Source organism: Hipposideros armiger, unplaced genomic scaffold (assembly GCF_001890085.2).
Source record: "Hipposideros armiger isolate ML-2016 unplaced genomic scaffold, ASM189008v1 scaffold_70, whole genome shotgun sequence".
In the NCBI taxonomy this organism is placed as follows: Eukaryota; Metazoa; Chordata; class Mammalia; order Chiroptera; family Hipposideridae; genus Hipposideros; species Hipposideros armiger.
The window spans coordinates 1471810-1482480 of NW_017731420.1; the positions used below are offsets into that span (position 1 = coordinate 1471810).

Sequence of the window (10671 nt, forward strand, 5' to 3'; positions counted from 1 at the left end):
GCTTGAATGATGGATGTTCAATGTTTCTGCAATCTCTCGTGTCGTGTAACGTGGGTTTGACTCAATCAATGCCTTTATTTTGTCATCATCAACCTTGTGGGCCTCCTGACCGAGGAGCGTCGTTGAGGTCAAAATCACCAGCACGGAATTTCATGAACCTTCAATGGCACTGACGTTCTTGTAGAGCACTGTCACCATAAACTTTATGCAACTTTTCACAAGCTTGACGTGCGTTCTTTTCTTTATGGAAGCAAAACAGTAAAATATGGCAAAAATGCAGTTTGTTCTTCCATCTTTAACTTGTTGTAAAATCTCCAAAATCAACCAAATCGCTCAATTTTGTTTTTAGAATGAAGCTAGAACTGTCAGCTGTCAAATGACATAGCAATAACAGATGCGAATGACTCTAGTACTTCCAAAAATGAACGAGTGCCATCTGTTGCAAACATGCGTCATGACTTTTCCGACAATCCTATAGATAATGATAAACTCAGCATTACTGGGAGTGTTGTTGGGTGTACTTACAGGTATTGAGTACTGCAGAAAAGTAAGTCTTTGCTGGAGTAGAGATCAGGTTGTACAACTTAAGGTTTTCTAATCAGAGAAAGTAGCATGTGTAAAGGGATACAGAATGTTCTTGGATCTTGAATAGCTCCCAAAGGCTGTAGCATGGAGTATGGGTATAAATCATCAATATATGTGGTGGTGCTAATGCTGGAGAGAAAAGTAGTGGTAATGTCATAAAGCCTTGCATTTTATCTTGGGTACTTAAATTTATTTCCTCCTAAGATTATGGGGAGCCCCTGGAAAAATTAAAGCAGAGTGATGCAATCTGATTTTTTGTTTGTGTTTGGTTACACCACTAACAATAGCAGTGTAGGAAATGGATTAGGGTGGGGCAGGAACCAAAACTAGGAAGACCTATTAGGAAGCTCCCAATAATTCAGAAAAGTAATGATAACCTCGATTATGGTATTACCCGTGGTGACAGAACGAAAGAGACAGATTCAAGAGATTATAAAGGAGGTAAAATGAACAAGATTAGATTAGTGTTTTTATGGGCCGGCCCAGTGGCTCAGTTGGTTAAGAGCTCGAGCTCTGAGCAACAGGGTCGCTGATTCCATTCCCACATGGACCAGTGAGCAGCACCCAAGCTGAGCTGCCGCTGAGCTGCCAACAGGTGGCAGGATGGCTCAGCTGGTGAGAGCACGTGCTCCTAACAACAAGGTTGCCAGTTCAACTCCTACAGGGGATGGTGGGCTATGGCCACCCGCAACTAAGATTGAACATGGCACCTTGAGCTGAGCTGCCCTGATGGGCTGCTGACAGGCATCTGGATGGCTCAGTGGTTAGAGTGTGCGCTCTTAGCAACAAGGTTTCCAGTTCAACTCCCATATGGGATGGTGGGCTATGCTGACCCACAACTAAGATTGAACATAGCACCTTGAGCTGAGCGGCTGCGAACTGCTGACGGGCAGCTGGATGGCGACTGGACTTGGAGCTGAGATAGCTGCACCCTCCATAGCTAAGACTGAAGGACAACTTGGCTGTTCCCCTTCCCCAATTCCCCAGTAAAAATCTTAAAAGAGTAGAGGTCTTTAAAAAAAAAAAAAAGAAAGAAAAGAAAACAGATTAGTGTTTGTTTTAAAAACACATTGAACCAAACTGTCAAGTTATAACTATATGTTTGGGACATGAAGAAGAATCTATAGATTTACTGTTAAATCACTTCACAAACAAAGTATTATGAAAATACAATAATAAGCCCACACATGCAAAACGAGTCAGCACTTAACCACAATCCTGGCCTCCAATGGCTGGTATAATGTTACAACAGTCCAGGTCTCCATTTCTTCATCTGTCCGATGGCGATCATAGTACCTATGTGATCTTATAGGGTTAATTGCAAGAATTAAAGAAAATAATTTATATAGAACTGTCTGGAGGGCAGGCCGAGTGGCTCGGTTGGTTAAGAGCTCGCTGAAGAGTGCGGGCTCTGAGCAACAGCGGTTCGAGTCCTGGCCCGAGCCAAGCAGCCACTGAGCTGCCAACAAGTGGCAGGATGGCTCAGCGAAAAAAAAAGAAAAAACGTCTGCTAAAGATACATGAATTTTAGTATTTATGTAAATATTTCATAAATATACATTAATAATACTATTGCTATAAAAAGGTCAGAAAATAAATATTTCACATTTTAAGCACAAACGCTGCCTTTTTCAGAACTAGGTCTTGACTGCTTTACACCCAACTTTATTTGGTTTGGGTACATACATGAACACCGCATAAGGTATTCCCTTCAGGGATAAATATACAAGGTCAGAATTAAGTTCACGAACATCCTAGAAAAAGTGCTACGTACCTCATTGCTAAATGTCACTATGGTCACCTTCGAAGCACTCCCCTTGGGAAGCTATGCACCCATGACAATGCCTAGTCCACCCTTCAAAGCAATTTTGGGACTCTTTTTCTGGAATGGCCATCAGAGCTGTCATCGTATTACCCTTGATGTCCTGAATGTCATCAAAATGTCTTCCTTTCAATATTTTCTTTATCTTCAGGTAAAGAAAGAAGTCATCAGGGGCCAGATCAGGTGAGTAGGGAGGGTGCTCCAATACAGTTATTTATTTACTGGCTAAAAACTCCCTCACCGGCAGTGCCATGTGAGCTAGTGCATTGTTGTGATGCAAGAGCCATGAATTGCTGGCGAAACGTTTGGGTTATCTAACTTTTTCATGCAGCCTTAACCAAATAGTAAACTTGGTTAACTATTTGTCCAGTTGGTACAAATTCATAATGAATAATCTCTCTGATATAAAAAAAGGTTAGCAACATTGTTGCAACAAGTTCTCAAACTTAATTGTCCGACCTCGTATTACTATGCATAAGAAATGCTTTCCATATTGAGAAAGAGGTGAGAAGGACTAACAGCTTCAATAAACGTATAAAGGATTAAGAGGTGAGAGAGAATAATCTCTGGCTTTTGGGATTTCTCTTAGAAATGTTTAGGTAAAGTAAATAGTTTAATTAAAAATAATCCTCGGGGCCGGCCGAGTGGCTCAGTTGGTTAAGAGCTCGCTCAAGAGTTTGAGCTCTGAGCAACAGCAGTTCGAGTCCAGCCCGAGCTGACCAGCCGCTGAGCTGCCAACAGGTGGCAGGATGGCTCAGCTAAAATATATAAATAAATAAAAATATAAAAAAGTAATAATCCTCAGAACACAGATCCCAAGTCCTACCCAAAACCCCACCAGGGCACAATATTGTTGCACTTATATGTACTCTACTTTTTGCTAGGGCACTCAGCACTCAGAAGGCAAATTCATAGAAAGAATGAAGAATGTAAGGATGAGTGTATAGTAACTAACATTAACTTCCTACTGTGTGTCAGACTCTATGCAAGGCACTTTAGCTTCATTTAATTCTCACAACAACCTTGAGAGGTATCTTTCTTTTTTACAGATGATAAAACTGAGGCTAAAAGAGGTCATTACTTGCTTATGTCACAGCGATAGTACATGGTTTAGAAAGATTAGAAAGCTAAACCTAAAAGTCTGACTTCAAAGGCAGTTCTTCTGATTTTATCACACTATCACCCAATGAAGCAGTCAAAATTTTAAAATTCCACCAGGATTTATATCTCACTGAAGTTGCTGGTTGTATAAGCTATGAAGATGTATAGGGAATGTCAACACAAATTTTTCCAGTCCCTTCTAGATGAACACAATAAAGAAGTAAATTTCTCCTAATAACTGGTTTAAGCATGATGAAAATGTATTGCTTATCCAAATAACATTCTATTACACCAGAATGATCTCCTAACCCTGACACAATGGTTTTGGCAAATGTCAGAAATCATATTAAGAAATTCTGATCCAGCCAAGGACATTTCTTATATTAGCCTATTAATACAGAGAGAAAAAAGTAGTATGTAAGTAAACTTGGGGGAGGGGGTGATTACCCAGCCACATGCTCCTCATTAAGAAAAATTATTTATATACTATAAAGAAAAGTAATCTTATAGTAAAAAAAAAAAGAACAGTAGAAAATCACTTTTAATAGGCGACAAATATTGATTTAGCTTCTTTGTTGGTTCTGTATAAGCTCTACCTAGTCAAATCAGGTTTAGGGATTCAGCCTCCTATAAATCTCCATGGCAGGAGATAGAACTTATATGAAAAAGCACCATCAAATATAAATAAAACAAAGAATCTCTGGTTTATACACCCAATTCTTTCAAAGTAAACCAAAATTTTCCCATATGAATTTTCCTTTGAAAAACAAAGGAATAAATCCCACTTGATCAAGGAAATTGCCAAAAGAATACATGTTAATCTAACATGGCTGGTTTAGTTTGCCTTTTACAAGACACTCAGTTCTGGTCTCTAGACATGGGAAGTTAATCATTTTCAGCCACTTGTTTTACTGCATGTAAGTCTGAATTACCCACAGCTAAAACAGACAGAATAATGACATTTCATGATGTCTCAAACACATGATTCAATGATAGAAGAGGGGAAAAAATGCAGACCCTATTTAAAAAAATAACATTTGTGTCGGCTTCATTTCTCTTCCACAGGAGTCTCAAGAGTGTAAACTTTAATTCAAATAATTTGACTCCTCAGAACCTTCCAGAAAAAAAGATCATGCTGCCTTCTTTTTTTTTTTTTATCCCAATTGTTAGTAAATGAATGAAAGGAAACATGGCTTTCCAAGATGACGTTCTCAGTTCAAATACTTTCTTATTGCTGTAGTTACTTTTCTAATTTCTAATTCTAATAAAAATTTTAGCATAACTAAGAAAGACAAACTAAAATTACTCAGAGATTTTTATGCAAAACTTCCAATTGTGCGTCCTAAACTCTTTTACTCCAAAGTGAGTTCACAAACTCTGACAGATGTTTTATAACTCTGTTTAAATATTTAGTCAGTAAAAGGATGAAATAAAAAAATAAAAAAATCTCAGAATGATTTCATTCTTCTCAAAAACCAGGGTGGTCTATGGGCAATTTTGGTACCAGTGGTGTTGCCGGGGGAACAAAATGAAAACAGGTGCCATCAAATTCAAATTAAAGATTTAGTTCTATTTTAAACCACCTTAAACAATGTTTCCATAAACTTTCTAACTGATACTACTATAAATTTGACAATATTTTATAACAAGAAAAGGATTATAAATTGTCTGTAGACCATCAAATTTTAACTGTAACAAATTTAGACTGATTGGCAACACTTCCTTTTAAAAAACTTTCTTTCATTAAATATGCAGCATCATTTAAAAAATGGAATGAATATATAATAAAAGGCAGGTCAAAATAAGGAAAGAAAACAAGTATAAACTTTGACAGTCTTTTCTAAAAGGTTTTACTTTGTTTTGAATCTATGCATTTTTAAAATTAAAAATCAAGCACAAAAACATTTAAATTAGCAACATATAAAGAAAAAGTTATGTAATTAATAACATTATGAAAAGCTTAACCATTCTTCATAAACCTAATTGTGGTATAAACTTTATTGTTAAAAATTGAAGTTTCCACTATAAAATATCCAATGACTTTCATTTTATTATATTAGTATTTAGTATTGAAAGAATATAAGTACTTGGCTTCTACCATTAAACAGCAGGTTTTTTTTTTACTCCTAAAAAAGATGAAGTGAGTGCTTCTTAATATAATAGTTGGTGTTTTAAGAAATACATTACAGTATTAAACATTTTCTTACTTCTTTTATACCATAGCAGTGGCAAAACACTATTTTGTTCAAAGTTTTTTTTCTATAAAATGAGCTTATGAGAAATTTTTAGATAGGTGGTGGTATTGCAGGTAGGTCGATGTTCTTAATAAGATTCTATACAAGTCTTTCAGAAAGCATTAAGTAATTTGTTCCCAATGAAGATTTTAGATATATGAGATGTACATTCTGCAGTGTTATTAATTTAGTTAGAAAATAATTTCTCTTTTTATCAGTTTTGAAACTTGACAATTTTTTTAATTTGTAGGGGCATTTCATCTTGCATGGATGAGAGTTTTTTATTCTGATCATAAAATCAAATTCCGTTGTCATTTCGAATCTTTCAGACAGTTCAAAGTTTTATTTTTAGCAGTGCTCTGGGGAAACACAAGTTGGTTCATTAGTGTGGAATCATAACTTACAGTCAGCTCCATTAGTTGGATACTTTCCAATTCTTAACCACACTGAGGATTTCATCAGCTAGTTTCCCAAAAAACTTAAAGTTCTCAGTATTAATAGATAAGTGTCTTTGAAAATAATATTTCTAGTTTAAAATTTTCCCCCAATTAAATTATATTTGCAAAAATAACAGAAATAGAATCTTTTTTCAGATTAGCACTTGTATTTGAATCACAGAAGAAAAATATATAAAGTTAACCAGTGTAAAACTTCCTTTACAGTTACATTAAAGTTTCAAATAATCTCACTTGTGTATAATTATAAAATTACTGTACTGGTCTACTGCTTACTTTGAAAGTGATTAATCAAAGTCAGAGAAAGCCAACCATCAACTGAAGTGTGTTTCGAATTTCCTTCTCAAAGAAATGTCAAAAAAAAGATGAGCCAATTTTACTTTAATTAAAACCTCATTTGGAAATATGAAATAAATGTTTTCTATTTAATTCCAATTATATTTCAATTGTGTCCAGCTTTCCAACTGCTTCTGCTACTTGATTACACGTGCCAAATTACTCTTTTCTTATGATTCATGTAAACAGATTTAAAATCAAAAGACTTGGATATTTGATTATCTAGTAGGTATTCAGAACTTTACATCTTAATTTAAATAAAAAAAGATCTCATTAATAAAAAAATTATAAACAAGTGTGTAAATTCATTAATGGCTTTTTTATCTCTTATGCAATGCATTAACTAAGAATAAATACTTTAATTTTATGCTTCAAATTTTAGAAATCTTAATTTTTAAATTTTTTTATTACATTCTCTACTATCTCATAAAAGCGCAACAAATCTATTGGCCTAGATTTCTAATTTTGAATTGCTTTTCCAGAAGAGTTAAAAGTACATCTCTTCCCGCTAGAACCGGGCTATGTTACAGCAACCCAATCATAAAGTACCTTAGAGTCCTGTGACCCAGGAAAGTCTCCTGCTCTAACACTAAATGATCATACTGTCAAACCCACAAAAATACTCTCAGCTGAGTTTCAGATGTGTGTATTTGGTTCATTCAAATGCAGGAAGACTTGTCCTTTGTACATCCTAAAATTCTTTGTACATCCTTTCAAAGAATTGGGAGGTAGGGGAAATAGATGCATCTAAAATATTTGTTTCACTAATAAGCAGCAATCTTCCAAAAATCGCAAGTGGAAATTTTAGAACTAAAGACATTACCTATCATGTCTTTTTAAGGTGCTTCACACAGCTACTCAAAAGCTACCCTAAAAAATCAATTAACAAGTAAGGGAATGTAGAGCCTACAAGAGAACCAAGCAACATGTTGAACAATTGAAGGTAACACACTACCACGCTGTACAACACATGAGTTAAACAAATCTGCTCCTCCCTTACCTTCATTTACTTCTTTTCTCCTACACTGTTCTACTTGTGGCCTAGCCCTTCAAAGGCCACAGAAGGCAGGGAAGATTCAGGATGCCTTTCACATAAAGAAGAAATAGCTAACAGATGAAATGGAGAGATGTTCAGAGAAGGCTCTAGCTGCAGCATCCTTCAACCATAAGCTCTTCCATCTATAACTGCACTTATAGATAACTTTTCAACCCTTTTCAAGAGTTTCATGTTGATGAATATTTGAAAATTAGTACTTACCTCATGTATAAAAAATGAATGGAAAAAGAAAAAGGAAATACTGGCTCATGATAAGAAGTAACAATCTAGAAGCAAAAGAAGTCATTAGATTTAAAATCAAATCCTTAGGCTGAATTAGATCACTATTTCCAAGTTAGTCAACACTGTTTAAATGTGAAAGAGTCAATATTAAAGAACATGTACAAAATGATAGAAATATATTACTGACAAGGCAAATGAAATTAGAGAATGTATATAAAGCTCTCTGGGATAAGAACTTTTTCTTATAACAAATATTTCTGTGAACTGTCTAACTTTCAGAAACATTAGCTATGAAATTAGAGGATAACCTGTATGAACAGAAGAGTTAACTCCTTACATGAAGACTTTGCACCTAGAACTATTGTCTAAATCTATCTGAGGAAAAAGAAACCACTTCCCTCTAGTAGGAGCAAAGCAAAGACAAGGTTAACTTATAACTACATACAAACTAAAATGCCATAAATTCAATAAACAGTCCCTATGAAAAAGAAAGTACCAATGTGGTTATCTGTATATATACGAAGATACGAGCAAATAAAATCTTCTTTGAGGTTATGTAAACCAAGATGCTTAAGGACTCATTGATAAACTTCTGTGAGATAAGCGTAGAGATATTTGCATATAAATATTTTTCTGCTGTGGGGGAAACATTTTTCTATAATATCACATATCTGACATTATAATAAGATCATGGCTCAAAGATCTGTTTTACATAAAATTTCTCATCTACATGTCATCAAGCTAATTACTTGGACAACATCACTATCGCTTCCTCTGGCTCTAGAAAACTTAGAAAAAAAAGAAGTTTGTGTTTTGTTTTGTTTTCCTAAACTCAAGACTCAGCTAAGAGTAAAAGCCCATGAAAGAAATCCTTATTTCCCCAAAGGTTTCAAAGCAATTGCTTCAGTAAATCAAAAGGATGCTTTCTCTATTACCCAAACCACATAATTTAAGAGCAAAGGTTATTTAAGATGATTTATCTTTTCTGAAAGAAATAAGTGGAAAGTTAGGTGGTAAGAAAGTTAGTGATCAGAATTCTGAGAAATTGCCAAATTCTGGCACATTCGGATCATCAAGCTATTACTATTGTAGGGAAGGGGACATTTTTCAAGAACTTTTGATGGAGGCTTAAATTTTACATAAAGAGAAGTATATAATAGTTGTGAAATGCTTTAGAGCTCCAAGAAGCAGCTACCACACTTTGCTGTGTTTTTTAACTAAAACAACATGTTATTGACTTTGGGTGGTATTTAGCTCCAAAAATATTTGCTATAATAACGCCTATAATAAATGTATAGTCTTACATATTTTATGTTTGGCCTCTAAACTTTCTCATTGCCCAGACATCCAAATATACCACTTAACTTTTCCCAATTGCCTCTATGTCACAGAATTCCCTTTCCAATTCAGTTCAGTATATACTTCAGGATCTACTTTAGAAAAGAATGAATATATGCGTTATACTATCTTACATCTAGGTGAAGAGGCCAGGACTTGGGGAGTCCACTGCCTGGATTCTAAATCTGGTTCTTCCAATTACTAGTTACTTAATCTCTCTCTACAGTTGTTTTATCATCTATAAACTGTAGATAATAGTAATAGCACCTATTTCACAAGGTTGTTGTTAGGATTAAAATAAATTAGTACACACAAAATACACAGGACACAACCATACAAAGGAAAAAAGTAGATACATGCTACAACATGGATGAACCTTGAAAAAATGATGCCAAGTGAAAGAAGCCAGTCACAAAACATCATGTATTGCATGATTCCCTTGATATGAAATGTCCAGAATACGTAAGTTTATAGAGATAGAATACAGACTGGTGATTGCCAAAGTCTAGAAGGAGAAAGGAATAAGGATAAAATGCTTAATGCATACTGAGTTTTATTTTAGAGTGATAGAAATATTTTAGAACTAGATAGAGGTAGTACACAACATTGTGAATGTACTAAATGTCACTGAACTGCTCACTTTAGAATGGTTAATTTTATGTTACATAAATTTCATCTCAATAATTTTAAATTAAAAAGAATGGACTTTTTGAAACCTTCAAAAAGTATTTAGAACAATAGTGGGCATATATAAAAGCTCAATAAATGTCATTTGTAATAATTATCCATGCAAGAAAAACTAGTGTAATAAATACATAGGATACTATTAGTCCAAAAATTCAAATAATATACACAGGTTTAGACTTTTATGTTTACTTTTACATATTCATTTTAACAATTTATTTCTTTTACATTCAACATAAAATTATGTAATTCACTACCAAGAATTCATTTCCTTCAAAAAGTATACTCGTACAGAAAATACCTATGTAAAATGGCAACTAAAAAGTTACTCTGTATATTTACTGTTCCATGTTATCCAAGTTGTTATAAACATAATATTGACATACAGTTCTTGTGTTTAACTATCTAGATTTTTAAAAAGCTAATTAAGAAAATATATATAAAATGACAACTAACGAACTATTTTGTAAATTTAACCCCACAAATTATATATTGTTATACCTAGATGTTAAAATAATGTAATATGAAAAATACTACTAAAAGACTCACACATATCTTTATAAACTTGATGAAAGGTTCAATTTGTGATGAATTCAAAAAACTCTTCATAATGGAAGACAAAATGGGAATCAAGAACTAGATCAGCCCAGGGAAGGCAAATAAAGAAAGGATATAAAATCATTAGGCTATGTTCAATGGCGAGCTATGCCTGCCTGCAACGAAAGACTGAACTCAGCACCTGGAGTGAGCAGCCCCTAGGTGGCTCAGGGGATAGTGCACACGCTCTTAACAAGGCTGCCAGTTTGACTCCAGCATGGGATGGTGGCTACACCCACC

The 10671-nt window shown here is 34.4% G+C and overlaps 1 protein-coding gene across 2 annotated transcripts in view; it reads right to left on the bottom strand.

Annotated features, from left to right (window-relative positions):
• The window catches only part of STK3 (serine/threonine kinase 3), a 322284-nt gene that overhangs the window by 187625 nt on the left and 123988 nt on the right, over positions 1-10671 (bottom strand). The window lies entirely within an intron of this gene.